This window comes from Anopheles arabiensis, chromosome 2 (assembly GCF_016920715.1).
Source record: "Anopheles arabiensis isolate DONGOLA chromosome 2, AaraD3, whole genome shotgun sequence".
Taxonomy (NCBI): domain Eukaryota; kingdom Metazoa; phylum Arthropoda; class Insecta; order Diptera; family Culicidae; genus Anopheles; species Anopheles arabiensis.
This window is the reverse complement of record NC_053517.1, coordinates 46,702,628-46,720,148: the sequence shown is the minus strand read 5'-3', so window position 1 is coordinate 46,720,148 and position 17,521 is coordinate 46,702,628. Positions and strand designations below refer to the sequence as shown.

Below are 17,521 nucleotides of genomic sequence, written 5' to 3'. Positions count from 1 at the left end.
GTAGAGTATGTATAATTCATGGAATCGTTGAAAATGTTTGATAAATATATTTAATACATATCTATGGCAAGCAAATACTTGAGTCTCACACAAGAATAATTCAATAGCTAACAAAGGCGTTCATTAGTACGTTGCCTGTACGTCTAACATTTAAAATTTAATTAGTCGCCAGACACTCCGAACACCCGGTTCATTATCAGAAGTTCTTCCCCCAACGCATGGATCGAAAAGAAGCATTTTAATATATAAATCACCGCTACAAAATCCAAATCTAATCAGCCCAACATTTATTACCCATTCTCGCTCGTTTCAATAACAGCCGTAAATTAACAAAAAGACAAGCGCGTTTTTTACGCTGCCGAGACGCTTCAGAATCAAAATCATCCCACAGCCAGGTTTTGCTGCGGCCCTTCACACCCTTTCAAACCAAGCGACCAAGAAATGCGGAACAAAACAGAACAACCCAACACACCCCGAGAAGCGAAGCTGTCAAGAACAGTCGAAAGCACGCCCGGAGAATGGCACATAAGTGTGAAAAGAAAACCGTGTGCACGCAATGGGGTGGCTGTAGTACGGAGGGGCGGTTTACATTTTCCTACCCCGAAACGTGTTCGCGTCCAATTTCCGACTCAAATCGCATCCGGCGGCGGCAGTGTGGGGTAGCTCGCGTTCGCTGCTGTGAAGGATTGAAAAATGTAATAAAACCCCAACAAATTTCACGACCCAGCGTGAAACGGTTTTCCACGAACAGCCCCCGCCGTACCCTTCGCGTAACCTGCAAATGTGTTACTGCGCTGCGTGTCGCTTAGAGGGATGGTTTTCCCTTTCCCAGTGGCAGGAGCAGTGTGAGCGGCGGGCTAAAGAACAGGTAACTTTCAAAATGTGAAGAATGGGGCCCCGAGACGAGAGGGCCCATTTGAGCCACGAGAAGAGTCTCGAGTGTATCCGTCAACCACTCGTGCAAACACATACACACGCACACACTCGAAATCCTTCTTTCTTTTGGCTCTTGGTGAGAGCACTCGGGCAGGTTTCGAGGAATGGCGAATGGCCAACCAAGGTGGTTCGAAAATGCAGCTTCTTTACAGCTCGGTGCGAATGCTGCCAACACGGTGCACACACACACACGCACAACGTGCCCCGGCTAGTCAAAATGAGCCACTCTGTGGCATGCATAGTCATAACCCGGTGCGTTTGCGGTTCCAGAGCGCAGTGCTCTAGATTTGCGCCCTCCGTCAAAGTGGCAGAAATGATGGAGCCGCGTTTTCCCGGCCACTCATTTCGAAACGCTCGCTAACAAAGCGCATGTGTTATAAATTTTTAACGAAACTAATAACAATCATAAAATGCCCTAACAGCAACTCTACGGCCGCTTGGCAAGTACTGCCGAAGCAATGGGAATTGATAGTGCACGGCCGCCATCATCATCATCGTCGTTATGATCATTCTACGGGCGCGAGTGCTCCTTATTTTTATAGTTGAGTTATACCGCAGCCGGACCATTTGCGCAAGGGCCATCGATATCTTTAACCTCATTCCAGCGCGCCGGTCAGAACGAGCGAAAGTTGTTAAATAATAAAATTTATCATAAATTTATTTTATATTTATTTCTCACCCGCCACTCTCACCTCCCTTTCGACCCTCCTACATACATTATTGTTACCGTTTCAATCGAATAATTCCAACCCGCTCCACACCACTCCGCTTCCCCCGACCGGAATATCGAGGTGCGATCGGTTACCCCTCCTATTTTCGAGGGGCCAGAGCAGGTTGCGAGTTTCGAGTATCGCGTATAGTTTTAATGCTGATTTATGACAATTTTAAGCACCAAACTATCAGCCCGACGCCATCCGCTGTTGCGACACACGGACCGGCGCGCAGCAATTATCGACCCTCTCGAGCGCAGCCATTTTCGCCATTGCGGTGCGTCTCCCTTCACTTGCCAAGTGACTTCGAGGGTGTGAGGGGTTTCTTCAGGGTGTGCTCGGGCGTGAGCTAGTAAGGGATGCGCAGTTTTAATTTGTGCCAATTTTCTTTACTACCTTCCGCAACCGCGCTATCCCACAGTGCGTGATGGTGCTGGGGTCCTCAAATTGCTCTGCACAAATTCTCAACACAAAAAACACCGAAATAAATGAAAACAATGACAAAACAGCCACTTACTTGGGGTTTATGCCACTCCACAATCACTAGCACTGGAGCACAATCGAAGGTTCAAGCAAGAATCACGTCCACACAAACGGCACAACAAACACGCACGCAACACACGCAGCACAGCAACCGGAAACCGACCAAACCCGGAACGAGACCCGTCGAAAACTCCACGGACGCTTTCGTAGCGAGACAGCAGGAGAAAAGTTCACCCGCTTCCGCCGGATTATGAAACGGAACCACAGCCCCAAACTGACAGCTGCTACGCGATCGCCCGCAGGCATTTGACAGTTCGGCTGCAAGTGTGTGTGTGTGTGTGTGTGCGGGTTGCTGCGATGTGTTTATTTTGATTCTGCATGCAATTGCTCGCAGTGTTCGAAAGTAGCCATGGCTTCGTGTGATTGGCAAATGGCCGTGAAAACCGACGAAAATCAGCGCATCTCGGTGTGTGGCACCAGTTTTGGCCGGCGGCCACATTTACGCGTTACGCGAATGGCACGAGATCTAAGGGTCGATGCGGATGGCCGCGCAGAGAGAGAGAGAGAGAGCGGTAAGTAGAGGAAGATGGAGGTTGATCTTGTGCCATGAAGCGGTCAGTTTGGCTCACGTGCCGTTCTTCACCCAGAAACAAAATGCGGACGAACGAAGCGAAAAGGTCAGTGTGTCATAGCAGCAAATTGAACACAAGTGACATCACGTGATGTAAGACATCTACAGGGGCCAAACAGCGGATATCTTCTCTTCCTACAGGACCTGATGGACTGGTAAGAGATCGAAGCGGTGTTTTTTTTCTATTCTTAAGGCCTTAACCAACTCTCTCAATGGACTGTTGATTTCCCACAGCAATTAGATGCGAATTGAAGACCCCTTGTCCATCCTGGGGTGTTATGCAAATGATCCCAATGCTGGACGGGCTTAAGCGAGCTACCGAAACCAACCTCGGCCTCTGTCTTGTCCGCTCTTAAGCCTGGACAAGTTCGACACGTCTTTGGGATGCTGAAAGGGAAAAAGCGTCCCTTGCCGCAGGTACAGGGCCGGCGTACATCAAAGGCTTTGGGTTCCATCATGCCGGCATCGTCCATTCTATGTGTGTTTGTGTTGCTGCTAGATGGGACAAATGCTTCATACCGACGATGAGGTCGCATCAAACGTCTCTGCCGCGATACATGCGCGATACAACAGGCCGCGAGAAACCAAACAGCACGAGAGCAGCCTGCGGGAACAAGAGTGCTATTTTGGAATGAACAAATAACTTACATTACTACGACTTTCGGCACCACGTCCCGAGACGCGAACGGAAATGAAACGGTGCTGGTGACCGCTGCTGCTATCCTCAACCCGCGATAGATAAGAAAACAATCCGATGAGTTTCGGGCCGTTTTTCTCGACCCGTTTCGGAACCGCCGGTACGCACGAAAATCGGGAGGAAGTCACCGCTCACGATCCTGTCCGATGATCCCTAACATTTGAGTGGTTGATGGTTGTTTGTAGGGCGGGCTGGTCTACGGCTTACGGCTTTGTTTTCGAACTGACACCCCAGGTGCACACGCAAAAAAAAAGCATGCCAGTCAAAGCCTCACGCAGCCCGCACGTATTCTTAAACGTATCTTGCAACTAGCCTCGCACCGGCACGTTTGCTCCGGGTGTGTACTGCAGTGTTGCTCGATGTGTTGCAAAATTTATTGCTTCATTTATGGAATCTACTGATCCGTGGGCTCTGATAAATGAGCATGGAAGGCAAAATTTATAGTTCCTATTGCGCGCCACCTCTTGCACCCTATTGCACCGAACCGCCTTGGAGGAGCGCAACAAACCGGGCGCGAGAGAGAGGGCTCGTGTGTTCCTTTGCTGGCCTTTCACGTTGCCCGGGCAGCACGTTTGCTGCACCGGCGTGTGTGTGTGTGTGTGCCTTTCGTCTCTGTCCCGTTTTTGGCTGCGAACAAATTTACTGGTCTTGGAGACAAAAACCGTTTGCCCGGACCATCGGTTCCGCACCACACGACCCTTTGCCAGCTGGCTGGCTGCCTCCGGGGGGAGTGTGTGTGTGTGCATTCTTCGCCAGTTCTGTCCGGTGTTGGCAGGATCGGGGGGGAGCAGAAGAACGAGCGAGGAGAGCGTGCATGTAATTTATTATGCTTACACTCACTCTCGGCAGTTGTGCATAGATAGTAGGATAATGTTGCGTCTTTTTCGGCTGTACCTCGGATGGCCTCGAGGCCCGTGTGTGTGTGTGTTTGTGTTCCTGTGTGCGCAAACCGCATGCCGTGACTCCAGGCCACTATCCGCTTGGAAAGAAAAACTTTATTGTCTTCCCCATTCGTTCGGTCGGTTGAGAACTGTGTGTATGTGTGTGTGTATAGAGTACTTTGCGAAAACCCACGGACACACGAAGACGAAACCGTAAAACGCGGACCACAAGGAAACCACCAGGTTTATTATAGAGACGTGCTTTTTGAATTACTGCCAATTTTCGACAGACCCCCGTACCTGGCTGTGAAAAATAGACACCCTTTCGAAGCAGTTCGAAAAAGTGTCATGCGAATATATCGGAACACCTGCGCGACGTTCCTTTGCATTTAATGTTAGAGCCGTGCGGGGTTAGAGCACCGTGACAGCATCTGCGTTTACGGTCCAAGCAAGTGCGCAAAAAATAAGCAGCAGCGAACAAACGAGGCTAGAATTCAATGCTCGCAGCGTGGCGTTCGTGATTGCAACGGCAAACCACCATCATTACCCGTTGCCCATTAGTGCGAAAATCATTCAAAACGGGAACACACCGCGCGGGAAACTTCCACTTCAATCTTCCACGGGGTTGTCACTTCGGCTCGGTGCCTGCTTCAGGGAGCCGCGAGGGACGGGTGAGCATGGGAGGTTGCTGAGATGGACAAATGACTCGCGCGATTGGAAGAGTTAACCGACGGTCGACCTGTCAGTCAAATGATCTGAATAATGAACGACACACAACCGCAAGTGGGAAGCGGGAGGAGGTTTCCAATGGAGGTCCAACGGATTCGTCCGGGATAGCCCGCGGGTCTCGGGCCTCGAAACGTCCTGTGTGTCGCTGTGAACTAAATTCTGGGCAAATTAGATTCAACACGTATTGCCGGCTCCGCCACACTTCCGTTCTCAGCGCTATTGTCGGCTCCATTTGCTGGGCTGAAATGCCGGGAGCAGCTGGGCTAATCTACAACTACTGCAGTTGACCCGTTCCGGCTCTCACGCGGCCTCACACAACCAGTGGACCCATCGGCCAGCGGCGCTTATATCGGGGTGGATGTGCATAACACTTAATTAAAAGCACAATTAAACTGGCCCGTGAATGGCATACGAAGGGCAGATCGGGGACTTGGCGAGTGAAATTACACACGCCGACAGTCGCCGATGGCGGCGGTGATGCTACGGGCAGCATTTTTAATTTGGATCTTATTCATTTTTTCCCCCCTCTCGCTCGGTCGCTTAAACATCATTCAGGGGTTGTTGTTTCTTTTTTACTCTCTGTCGTTGCGGTTGGCATCGGCGAAACCCATCCATTACCATTCGCAAACCTTCCCATTAAGGGAGCGATGGAGCGATGCCTGCGTAAGAACCAAGAATTGGTACGAATTACCCCAACCCCCCCCCCCCCCCCCCTTCGGGTTGTTTTGAAAGTCACTTGCGAAAGATCGTTTGGTTCTTTCGCCGCATTTCGTATGCCTCACCATCCCTTTTCGCATTCCGGCACGACGAGGCACGGGATACGGGGCACAGGTAAATCATACCTAACACTACTATTACGGGCTGAATGCCAACGCTGCGCGATCATTACTAGCGAACCGTAAATCGTAAGCCGGCCTTTTTTTTCTTTTTTCTTTCACCAATTAATTCCAATTCACTTCCGCCTCTGGGAGGAAGGATGTGATGCGAATGTGCAGCACGTATGAAAATCCCTCCAAAAACTTCACAGGCGCATTGATTATTCGATGGTTGGATGGCGCATTGATTGATTCGATCAGATCAAAGCCGTGGGTAAGATTTAGATAAAGTATCAGATTATACGCTGGCGGGTGTTGAGTTGGCCCGCGGCGCTGTCCGTCCCCATCAATCTGGCGTAATAGCAATGTGTGCGAAGCGAGCAAGCATCGTCTTTGAAGCTCATTCCGCGTGCGATATCAGTTTAATTTGGGAAGCGCTAGTGATGATCGGTTGAAAGATGATATCTTTCACGTTTTCATTTGCTGAAATGATTGCCCAAAGATTGGCACAATAATGACAAGCTTTTCTGCAAATTCTAGGACACGATCAACCGATCGTAAACATTTATTGATGTTTCGTGTTATTCCTTTGGTTGCTTGAATCAGAAAGATTGTGCGTTATGTTTCCGTTAGAATTGGATGTTACGTGCACATGATCAATCTTTGATGATGATCGCTTCGTGCGATTTCGTGCCTGGCTAACTTCTTGTCATAAACAATCCGACTTTACTTTTTAAAAAAATTACAAACGAACGTTGCAAATAAAACTGAAATTAAATCTTCAAACCCAATCAAACGACGTCGTCCGAACAGCTGTGCTGTGTTTGAAACGCACCAAAGACATTAACCGCACCAAAACGCACCGAACGACCGTGCAAGCTCATTACTGTCTGCCCCCAGCCCGGCACGGCGCCGCGCTCTCGACCGTTAAAGATTCGTCACTGTGGCGGAGTGTTGAAAATTGCCCGTAAGATGATTTGTATGCTGGCAACAATTTATTTCGTGCCTCACGTACCGAAAGACACACTAACAGCGACCAGTTATGGCATAATCTCTTCGCAGCCACCACCAGGCTAATGTGTGTCCTTGTGCGAGACCCGTACGGCCGGATCCGATCCGTAAGCAATTTCAACAACAATTGGACCAGGGTGGCGAGGAAGTGTGTGCAAACAGCAACAACAACAACAAGAAAGGAAGGTAAAGGTATTTAAAATCAGGTCGTTAGTAATGGATATTTTCCTGCCCGGCTTTTCCCGCACGTCTCTCCCATTCGCTCTCTTCACACCCTTCTTTTGTTCGGCAACTGCCAGACCCGCTTTTTAATGCTTTCCCGGCACACACACACTGGCAAACTGGCTAATTTCCCTTTCCCGGACGGAGCAGTTTTCTCGGGCGACCGTAAAAACGAACTCTCCGATGCACATGGGATGTGTTGCTTCAACGAAAATGGTAAAAAAGTAAAACAACCCGTCGAAATGGAACCGGAGCGGGGGAAAAGGGCAAGCAGCGCAGGGAGGAAATGCTTCTCCTCTCCCGGCAGTGCTCTGTGTTTTCGCTTTTGTTGCTTTACTTTAATCGGATTATTTATAAACTCGCCATCGGTGGTACGCCATCGCATTAAGTGCGATTTTGCGATTATTTTCTGTTTCAACATCGGCCAGCACTCGAGTTTCGAGCGGTTTTGGGGAGTGCGATGGGGGAGGAGGGGGGGAGATTGCTGAGCCTGTATACTGCGCCAATGGCTTAACGTGCTCTGGCGACTCTAGCAGGAAGGGCGGAAGCGGGGAATGTGTTTTGCATTCCATATCGTGCCGATCGGCCAACTTGGCCGGGTCCCTACTTGGCCACTATCTTTGCGCCCCTCTCCGTATCTAAAGCGCACACAAACGCAAGCAAGCAAAAAAAACCCCTCGCCGGATCGCCGCTCACAATAGGCTTAAAAGAGTTTAAAGTTAGGAAGAGACCGTTTGAAAATGCCTGCCAGGAGTGCCAATGCTTTGATACAGGCGACTAGTACCCCCTGCCGCTCTGGCTGGCCGCTTCGTGCCAAATTGGAACAATAATTTTATTTACTTTCTTACTACTTTTTTTTTGTATGTTGTTGAATGGGTGCGATTTGAAGTGCGGGAAACCACATTCATAAAGCCGTGTGGTACATCTTGGCTTGGTTGGAGAGGTGCACCAACATCAACCATCAGGCACTCTCTATCTATGTGCACCAGGAGGCTTTTTTCCGGTTTAGTTGAGCTGTTTGAGTTTGGTACCGACTCGACCAAAATGGGGATTGGGTTTTTTTTAGTTCATCTCAAACCCCTTTTCCGGAGTGCAACAAACTTTAATCGTTTTGCTCGAATCTGCTGGTATGGCATTAAACAAAAAAGTGCCTTCCAAACACTCGCTTTCCGCTGCCAAACGCCATCATACACACTACTATCAGCTCGGTTTTATTGCAGCAAAAATTGCAAAATGCGCTTAAGGTCTCATCTGCCTACGACCAGAAAGGGGGCTGAGTATAAAGGGTAGTGATGGGTAAAGTTGGCAAGAATCCGGAGTCCGGACTACGATTCAACTTTGAAAATTTCGTAGCCGACTCCAAAAATAGGTCCGAACAGTATTTTCCTGAGCCGTCCGGAATCGTCCGGAGATGTCCAGAGTCGTTCGGGGTCGGAGTCATCTGGAGTCATTGTCGGAGTCATCCAGAGGCGGAATCATCCAGTGTCGATGTCATCTGGAGTCGTCTGGAGTGGTCTGAAGTCGTCCGGTGTCGTTTGGAGTCGTCCGAATTCAGAGTCAACCGGAGTAGCCCGAAGTCGGAATTGATCGCAAACCATTGTTGTAGTCGCTAAGCGCTATTCACGAAATGCGCAAAAAAAAAACAAAATGAAATATCAGCCCGACACTGACCGACTCCGAGCGACTCCGACTCCAGTTTGATTCTGATTTCGGACTCCAACACCGGCCGACTCCAACTCCGGCTGACTCCGGATGAAGCTATTGGTTCCGATTTTGTCGGAGTTGACATCTGACTAACAATAACCGGAATCAGATCCGAGTCATGGATGCGCTCCAGAGAGGACATCACTAATAGATGTTTGAACGTGCAGCGTTATGGCACGGATAAAATCCCGACCCCTCGTGCTCATTACCCCTAGAGGGTAATCGTTTGCTTGCCAAGTACCAACTTCTGCTTAAATATCACCACGAACCGTAAGGCGAGGCAGTCTCTCCCGCCACTGCCCCGGGATGTGTGTGGAGAAGGTTAGTTTGAAACATTTGCAACATTTCTCTGCTGTTGCTGATGGTCCCACCATCCCGGTGGGGTTGCAGATATTGGATGGAGAAGCAACCACCCCAGTCCCGCTTGTGTGCCGGTACATAATCTCCGGGAATTTTACTGTCATCCAAGGTGGGGAGAGGAGAGAGAGGTCCACAACGCTCAGCTATAGCCATGCTGGGGGCACGGGGGTGAGAGAGATAAAAACGTCCCCAACTTCTCTAGCCCGGTTCAACTTTCCCATGCACGCTAAATGTCACTTTAGTGCGGAACTTGGTCGTTTATTTTGCAGCCGGGGCAGCGCGCGGACGTTGCACCACCGCCGCACGTTACGGTTTCAGCTGTCACTGCCGATTAAAATGCTTTACTGTCAGAATAAATGAAATGAGCGCGGCCTGGCCTGTCCTGTCCTGCCGAGCGTGAACTTTTTGGAACAAAACGCTACTCTAGCACAGCACGAGGAGAGTTAGCGCGGTGTGGCCGGGAAATTCGTTCGTTCTTTATAAGAAACTGTAAGCGGCCAAAGTTTTTGCTATTAGTGTGCACCAACCAAAAAAAAGAAAACCAAGCCCTCCAATAGGGACGTGATGCAATTTTCAAGGCGGATCATATTAGCTTGCGAATAATGCAGAGTGAGCGCATTTTCGAGTTTCATTTTCATTTCAGCCAATGTTCAGCCACCGCTGCCGGCGTGTCACAGTGTGCCGTTGCTCGATTGCTCGATGAGCATAAATAACTCACGCAAAATTGCTCGGCTCCAGAGTTAATAAATAGTGTACCCCCATTGCATCGTTAACTTCGAACGCCCTAGCCACCCGGGCGGTGGAAGGAAAATGGCACACACCGGTCACCCGGTTTAAAGTTTTAATGATCGTTCCAACTCGTTCCATTATTGATGGCCGATCTCTGCTGTGCTGTGTCGGTCAGTGTTCGGTGGGTCAGGCGATAAAGTTTACCATTTAATGATTGCCGCTTAACGAGGAACGGCTGTTCCCCGTCCAAAAGCGTGCCAACATGCACTGGCAAAGAGTTTTAAATTAATAATGATTTTTATCATCATTTGCTGCTTCTGCTGCTAATGCTTTTCTATACGACTGTACAAAACTTGAATGTAATGAGTGTCCTTGAAGGAAGCCAAAACATATTCGATGCTGCTGCTGGGTGTTACTTCAGCCAACGACTAAAGTGAGGATGTTATTTTTATTCTTTTCAGTGCTGATTACACCTTACAACCTTTCTGTCTTGCATCATTATCCACCCCGTCTGTCGAGTTCAGGGCGCTGAGTGCAGAAGAGGAAACGGTTCGAGTAGTCAGCTGGATGGAACGGATGGAACGTCTGGCGGGGACAAGGTCGTCGAAAGACTGAAATCTACTTGAAGCACTCAGGTTTAACAAAAAAAAAGAGCAACCCGACGTCATCGACAGTGCATCCCACACGCCGCGACTGGCGCAAACCTGGCGTGCTGTAGTGATAGACAAATTACGCTGAAAAACCTCAAACCTCATGTCGCTGCCACAAAGCTAGACACATGTCTGACAGACGCATACGCCGAGGTCTACGCGGTCGAGGTGGATAGGAATCAGCGCTTGTTTTTTTTTTTTGCTCTCCCCGAACAGGACCACGATTTCAACAACGTTTACGTTTTTCCTTTCCTCGTACGCAGCGGTACACGAGAATGCCGACGATGATAGACGACGAAATGTAGGTTATGTTGCGTGCCACTACTATTCCTGCTGCTGCTGTCGGTGCCGTTGCCACTGCATCAGCGCCGGTTCGACTGAAATGCTTCACTCCGTCTGCACATTGCAGCAGCGCCACGGTTGTCCTCGACGTTCGTTCGCCGAGGCCAGCGTGCATAGCAGGAAGCAGCATAAGCTTTGGAAGAAGATTACGCGGATGCGCACCGGCGGCACCCGTCGCCCCATTTGCTAGCCCCCCCCCCCTTAAACGAACGGAAATTGGTCGAAACCGTTCTCTGTGCCGCCATTGCACGGTCGCTTGCTGCGAGCCAGCGAAAGGGAAAACCCCGGCTCGCCCGTCGTCCGGTGTGGTGGAAAGCGAAGCAAAGTGTATGTGTGTGTGTGTGTTTGCGAGCAGAAGACTTGTGCAAAATTTACTGCCATTCAAGGTTCAAACGAAATTAGTTTCAACAACCGAAGCAAAAAGAAGCAGCCACCATCACCACCACCACTTCCGCCGGCTCACGTTATCTTTGGTTCCTTGTGCGGGAAGGTTATCTTGTCCGTCTGTGCGCGCCTGCTGTTTGCCACCCAGCCCAGCTCCCTCAATACCAAGCCATGCATTGCGAATTCGGCTGGTCGAAACCGTTTTTCGTGCTGGTGGTGGTGGTACCCGACGCCGGTAGGGGTAAGCAGAAACTTATGGCATCCATAATTTAGTCTCAATTCAAGTAGCGCTCCTCCGTGCGGTGGGAATTGGCTACTGCGGGCCCGTTTCGAGCACGTTCACGGGGCAGTCCCGGTCCGTGAGAACTCCCGGGCCGCGTGTTTGCGACGAAGTGAATTCATTTTAATTTGATGTAGATTTATCGTGCACCACGCTAAACGCATGCCCGCTGCTCAGTGCGAGTGCTGACGTTGTTGTCCGGCGTTCGTCGACATTGCCGGGAGCAGCCAGCAATCTCGACCAGGGGGTTCGCCTCGTTCCGGGATTGATGGCAATGAAGATAAATTTTGACTTCCCGTCTCGAGCACTACTCCACTCGCTTGGGGAACGGGTTTGATCTAGTTGAAGTGATTCATTTTTAATTCTACCACATCGAGCACACAAACACACCGTTTCGAGCAACAAATTAGCCTCCCATAGTGAAACAGTATTTGCACACGAGCCAATTCACGATGCAACGAGTAAAAAGTAAAGGAAGTTGATGATCCCAACTAGATCAAGGCCATACCAGTGCCAATCAGCGAACAGGGAAATGCGTTATTGCTATCAATAATCACGCTTCGTGTTCTGCTCGGGCAGTTTCAACTCTATATTTGGCCGTTTGAATAAAAGTGTCCTTGTTCCTATTTTTGCGCCGACCTAATCTAATCAGCCCGTTTACTGCAAACGCCCGTTTCGAGTTTGAGTTTTGAATTTCGCGCCGCCGAGATGTGGCCGAGGCCGAGAATCTCGCACGCCACGGAAAGCACTGGTGAGCGTTACAGTAGCGTAACGCCGCTTAAGCTAAAATTAATATGTAAAATGTAAAACATGCCAAAGAAATGCGAAAACATGAACAGCAAACGGGCAAAGAGCACGAAGCACGCAAAACGTTAAATTCAAATAAAAAATAAATGTATTTACACTCTACGCAAGGGCATGGAGAGGAGGGAATGCCCTGTGGCAGCATACCGGAACGCTGCCGGCTTGAGTGTGTACATAAAGCACTCTCTGACGAGGCCTCACTCACGCTGGATGATGATAGCAATAAAATAAACACGGCACGAGAAAGCCCTTACGCGGCACCGGTGTAGGGGTGCGCGGGCCCCATGCACACTCGCAGGCCCCGTTGAGCATACGCTCGGACAAGAGGGTAGACAAACACAAAGTAGAAACATGGCCAACCGGGGGGGCACAGAGGAGTAGCGAATGAGGGAGCCTAGCGAGATGGATAAAAAATTAAACATAAAAGCAAAAGTAATTTCCTATCTCCGGGGCCGCATTTCATAATTCCGTTCACCGTGCTAGGGAGGGAGTGGATGATTGTGCCCAGTACGGCGGACTGGGGCAAGATAGTAAAGAACAAAACTATTCTTTAGGAGAAGGAGAAAGAAAAAATACACAGGAAACGTTTAGTGGCTCTTCCCTTAGCTAGACAGAAGTGCGCACAAGGACGAGGCAGTGGTGCGGTTTGAGCCATTCAGCTAGAAAATGAGCTTCTGCCAAGTTTCTGCTCCCTACCGCACAGACGGGAGGATCCAATAAACTACCGGGTCGTTACGAGGGTGCATTTATTGGATGGAATTATACGCGCAGAAATTGACGGCACGTAAAATGTGGAATCGATATCGGAACCAGGGACACGGACGGCACACCGAAAATAAATAAAATTTGGGAAAACATCAAACCGTGACGGCCGCGCCGGAAGGCAGCGGAATTACATCGGCTGCGTGCTCAGCATTTGCTCCGGCTGGCCAGACGCAGCACTGCAACACCAAACGCCCCGGCAGTGGGTGGAGAAATGGGTATTTTTTCCGTCTTTTCCAACGGGGGCTTTAGATCATAGACGAACCATCATGCACACCGAGTGGCACCGAGTGGCAAAACGTGTCTTGGCGGTGGCTGGGTAGTGCGTAGTTTGTGCTCGTACTTACACGCCCCGCCCTACCGTACCGTCGAATGACGGTTCACGTCGATGACTATCGAAACGATGTGCGTGGCAAGTGGTGGTTCTACGGCTTTCAACTAAAACGGCCTGATGAGCTGATAACCGTGGGTACGCGTGGGTCCATCAACGCGCCCGGAAGAGGACACTCGAGAGTTTTTCGGTTTTGCTTGTGAGGGAAATCTACAAACACGACTCTTTTACTTGCTTCTTGCTTCGTGCGGTACGTGTATCGTCGCGCTGCAAACGCTTTGCTGTTGGCCGCTGGACGGGACAGATGTTATAACAGTGTGCTGTTTGCTGATTGATTTGGGTCGGACCGGGTTTCTGTGCGTTTGCTTTTCTACCACCATCTCCACCATCATTTCGTGCATCGAGAGAGGTGACGGGACAAGCGAAAGCCGTTTTGATTTGATGGCTCTCCGCTCGTACTGTTCATCGTTTGGACGAAAACGAACGGAAGACACTTAACGGTCGTTCTTTTTTGCGCTCAATGGAAATATGATCATGCCCAAGTGATGGACCATTCTTGTTAGCGATCGTAGAGGAGTAAGCAAAGTGATGTGTACGGCACATTGAGGATACAGGAAACTGCCAAAGAGGCGACTCATTGTTACCTTAAGCTGGCATTGCTGTATATTAATTAATGTCGCAATGATCCAACACAAGTTTATTAAGTAACTAATATTATTTTAGTTTAGGTTCTTGGAAACCCTTACACAATTCATTTCATTGCTAAAGATTTTGTATTAAATTATATGTTACAGTTCATTTTTCAGAGTCTAGTTGGGATGAGACAAATCCTATTGATTACGCTCTAGCTCTGCTTGATGTTGTAAACGAACCTGTCCCCTATTTTGATTTCTCATGATGCTTCTACTTCTGTTCGGGCCAAAGGAAAATTCCAGAACGCATACATGTCTCATTTTCTGTACATGTTAGTCACTTGTACAAACCATCTCTACCCAAACAATCCCATTGCTGGGCCCAACCTATCGTTCGGCTGTGACGCAAACTCAAATCTCTTTAACCGAGGTTTTCCCCAGTTATCAACAACAAACCCAGACGCAGACCGTCGAAACTTTATTTCCCAAACTTGTGGACACCTAAAACAATACCACACGTTGGGACGGGATGTCTGCAACCGTATGCTAACAGCTGATAACCGACCAGACCTTCCAAGTGCGGAGGTGCTATCGATTTTTTTTCTCGCGCAAACAAATGTTGCCTTGCGCGTTTGTTTTAGTTGTTAGGCTCGTTGTGTGCTGCGTTATGCTGTCGTTTCTTCTTCATTTCGATATCTCGCAATCCCATCGATGGATGAGCCGTTCTTCAGCACACACCGGAGACCCAAAATATGCTTCTCGAATCAACGAAAGAATGTTGGACGAAAATCAAATAAATAACGTCCATTTATTGGGTCATTCGTTTGATAGTGTGCGAGTCTCAAGGCCCAGGGACAAACGTTACTAGAAACTGGTACAAATACCCGTACTTCTAGAATCTGTCCAACGTGTGCAGAGCGTGTACGCAAGCACAGGCAGCGTAGAGCCGTAAAATTTATACAACTGTGCGTATCGCGACAACGGAAAGCTTTTTCTTAACTCATTTTATTTTGGGTTGATTTTACCTTTGCAAGGGGTTTGGTGCTGACCGCCTGAAACCGAACACGGAATGGAGGTCTCTAAGGGCGTAATCAGTAGTATCTTTGCTCGAACGTCCGGTTTTCCGTCCGTCCGGTGGTCGGCGTTTGCTTGCAAACCAAAACGGTTAACAATGACAACCGACAAGACGACCAGTTTCTTCACTGAAAAAAAAACACAAACCCTTACACTCGGCGCTCCTTAAGCAGTACTTTAGCAGCCGCGAAAACGTGCCGGCGCACACTGTTCCTTCGACGGATGGGAAACAGTTTCAAGGAGTGGCGAATAAATTGTACACGGGTTGGCTTGCCATACCGGCCAAACGCCATTCACACGCGTCACGTTTACGACTTCGTTGATTAGAGATACTTCTTGCGGCCGCTCCCGAGGGCCAAATGCACGAAGCAAGGCAACGCAGTGCCGGATAGCATCTTAAACTATCGTGACCCGCAATTACCCGGGTGTGTTAGCGAATTTAACGAAGGAAGTGGAATTTTGCCGTCGGCAGAAGTTGCGTTTGACGACGATTGGGCAGCTGCGGACGTCGCTAATGAAATTGATATTTTTGTTTTTGTCAACCAGAATTATCATACTGGTTGGGTCATAAGATTACCGATGAAACGATCTCTGCTAAAGTATTTAATGGTAAGCTTATTTATTAATTCCGTTATAATGGAAAGACTGAATCATTTTAATGGAGATGTTGTTGGCAGAGTGGTGTTGGTGCCTGGATGATTGGTGCCAATTGAATAAATTTTCGATAGATGTATCAAAGCATAAGCATTATCAATACAAATAATCGATAATTTGTAAATAAAAACTACTAAAACAAACAAGTAACTTCATAATATAAATCTTTGTATCCTCTATACCAGCGGTCTCCAACCTGTGGTCCGCTTAACAGATGTGCACCGCGTAAGAATTATTTTTGAAAAAGGAAAGCTTTTATACATATCGTGCATTTTTGTCCCCACCATTAAGATTAAATTTTTGACAGGCATGTTCGAAATAAGATTCAAACATATTTTTGACCAAAAACTTTGAACTAAGTAAAAAAAAATTATGCTCTCAATGTATGTGGGTCGCGGCAAATGTGTTTTCAAAGCCAATCGGTCCGCGATTCTAAAAAGGTCGCGAAGCACTGCTCTATACCATCAAATTTATGTCGTCTCTGGTCTTTAACAAATTACATTTGCATAAAAAATGCATATAAACGAAGACATGCGTGTAGGGATATTTTTGAGTTATATAGTGAGGGAGGGACATATTAACATATTAACATTTAGCTGGAACTACACCCTATGTGTGTAACATAACTATATGTTGGTTTTTAAATCAACTCCTCCTCAGTTTGCGTGCCACAATTGTTGAAGTAGATCTTAGGCTTCAGGTTAATCCTGGAATTATCCATGGTATGCAGCTATGAGGATGTTAGGCTGGTTCGCTGAGTAGCGTGTCACATTGATTTTCAGACAGTTAGTTACCGCGTTAGTTACGTAACAAAATATCTAATCACTCGTAGAGCATGCATAAGATAGCATAAATAGCATAAATCTTTTCAAACAATCACTTCGGGTTGTGGCGTCATTGCTTGCCACTGCGAAACCAGTGGACGCGACGTCCAGTTCCTGACAAGTATGTTGATGTTTTTCAGGTACTTTTTCGCTGTTTGGCTAGTTCTCATGGTCCTCCGTTTCTGCTTCCTTTGGAGCTTCCTGTCGCTCGGCAGCGACGGCCGTCCGGATCCGGGGTCTTTCTTTCGATGCTCCGATTGTTGTCTAATAATGCCAAGAAATTGTTCTGGCTTATCCGTAGTCCAAAAACTGCCGCATGATGTCCGTTTTCGTCTTGTCACAGTGCCGTTTTTATAACACGCACGCATCTGAACGAAGTTAACATTTAGAACTAACAGTTTAATTTCGACTGATAGAGATTTTGTCCACATTTTATCTGCCGTTTCATGGAATAATATTATTGATACTACATGGGTAGTTTCGTTAGTGGGAACCAAGATAAACCTACAAAAAAAAACGAAAAATTGTGTCCTTTTTTATGGCCAGCGTGATTAGCCCCTTTAATGTATTAAATAAGAAAGGTGAAATTTCGAAATGTGTCATTGGAGATATTCAATAACTGTAATGTATATTTCATACCTAATTGTCAGTTTGGCCATATTGGAGTTCGATAGTTGTGCACAAGCTAGATTCTAAAAACTCTTCAATGAATTAAAATGCCTAAACTTCAGTACAACTTTGTACAATATTAAATTTTCTGGGCTGCACGTATTGTTGAACATTGTATAGAGTGTTTGCCACGACCCTGACCCCACGATAATGCCGAGTATAACGAATAAAATCATTTTGAAGCCGTCACCATTAAATGCTTCACTC

The 17,521-nt window shown here is 48.0% G+C and overlaps 1 protein-coding gene and 1 long non-coding RNA gene across 5 annotated transcripts in view; one reads left to right on the top strand and one right to left on the bottom strand.

The window, feature by feature from the left end:
- The window catches only part of LOC120894427 (mpv17-like protein), a 139,916-nt gene extending 137,481 nt beyond the window's left edge, over positions 1-2,435 (bottom strand). For 3 of the 4 annotated variants that reach the window (XM_040296997.1, XM_040296996.1, XM_040296999.1), the window contains exon 1: positions 2,164-2,434. The gene's annotated coding sequence lies outside the window, so the exon portion shown is untranslated. Of the gene's footprint in view, positions 1-2,163 lie in introns of all 4 variants that reach the window. The other variant, XM_040297000.1, reaches the window with a different exon arrangement.
- A 29-nt stretch (positions 2,436-2,464) lies between these two features.
- Positions 2,465-3,751, top strand: LOC120894429. The gene is made up of 3 exons (XR_005738197.1): positions 2,465-2,701; positions 2,777-2,915; positions 2,995-3,751. It is a non-coding gene; the product is annotated as an uncharacterized LOC120894429 (long non-coding RNA).
- Positions 3,752-17,521: the final 13,770 nt, after the last annotated feature.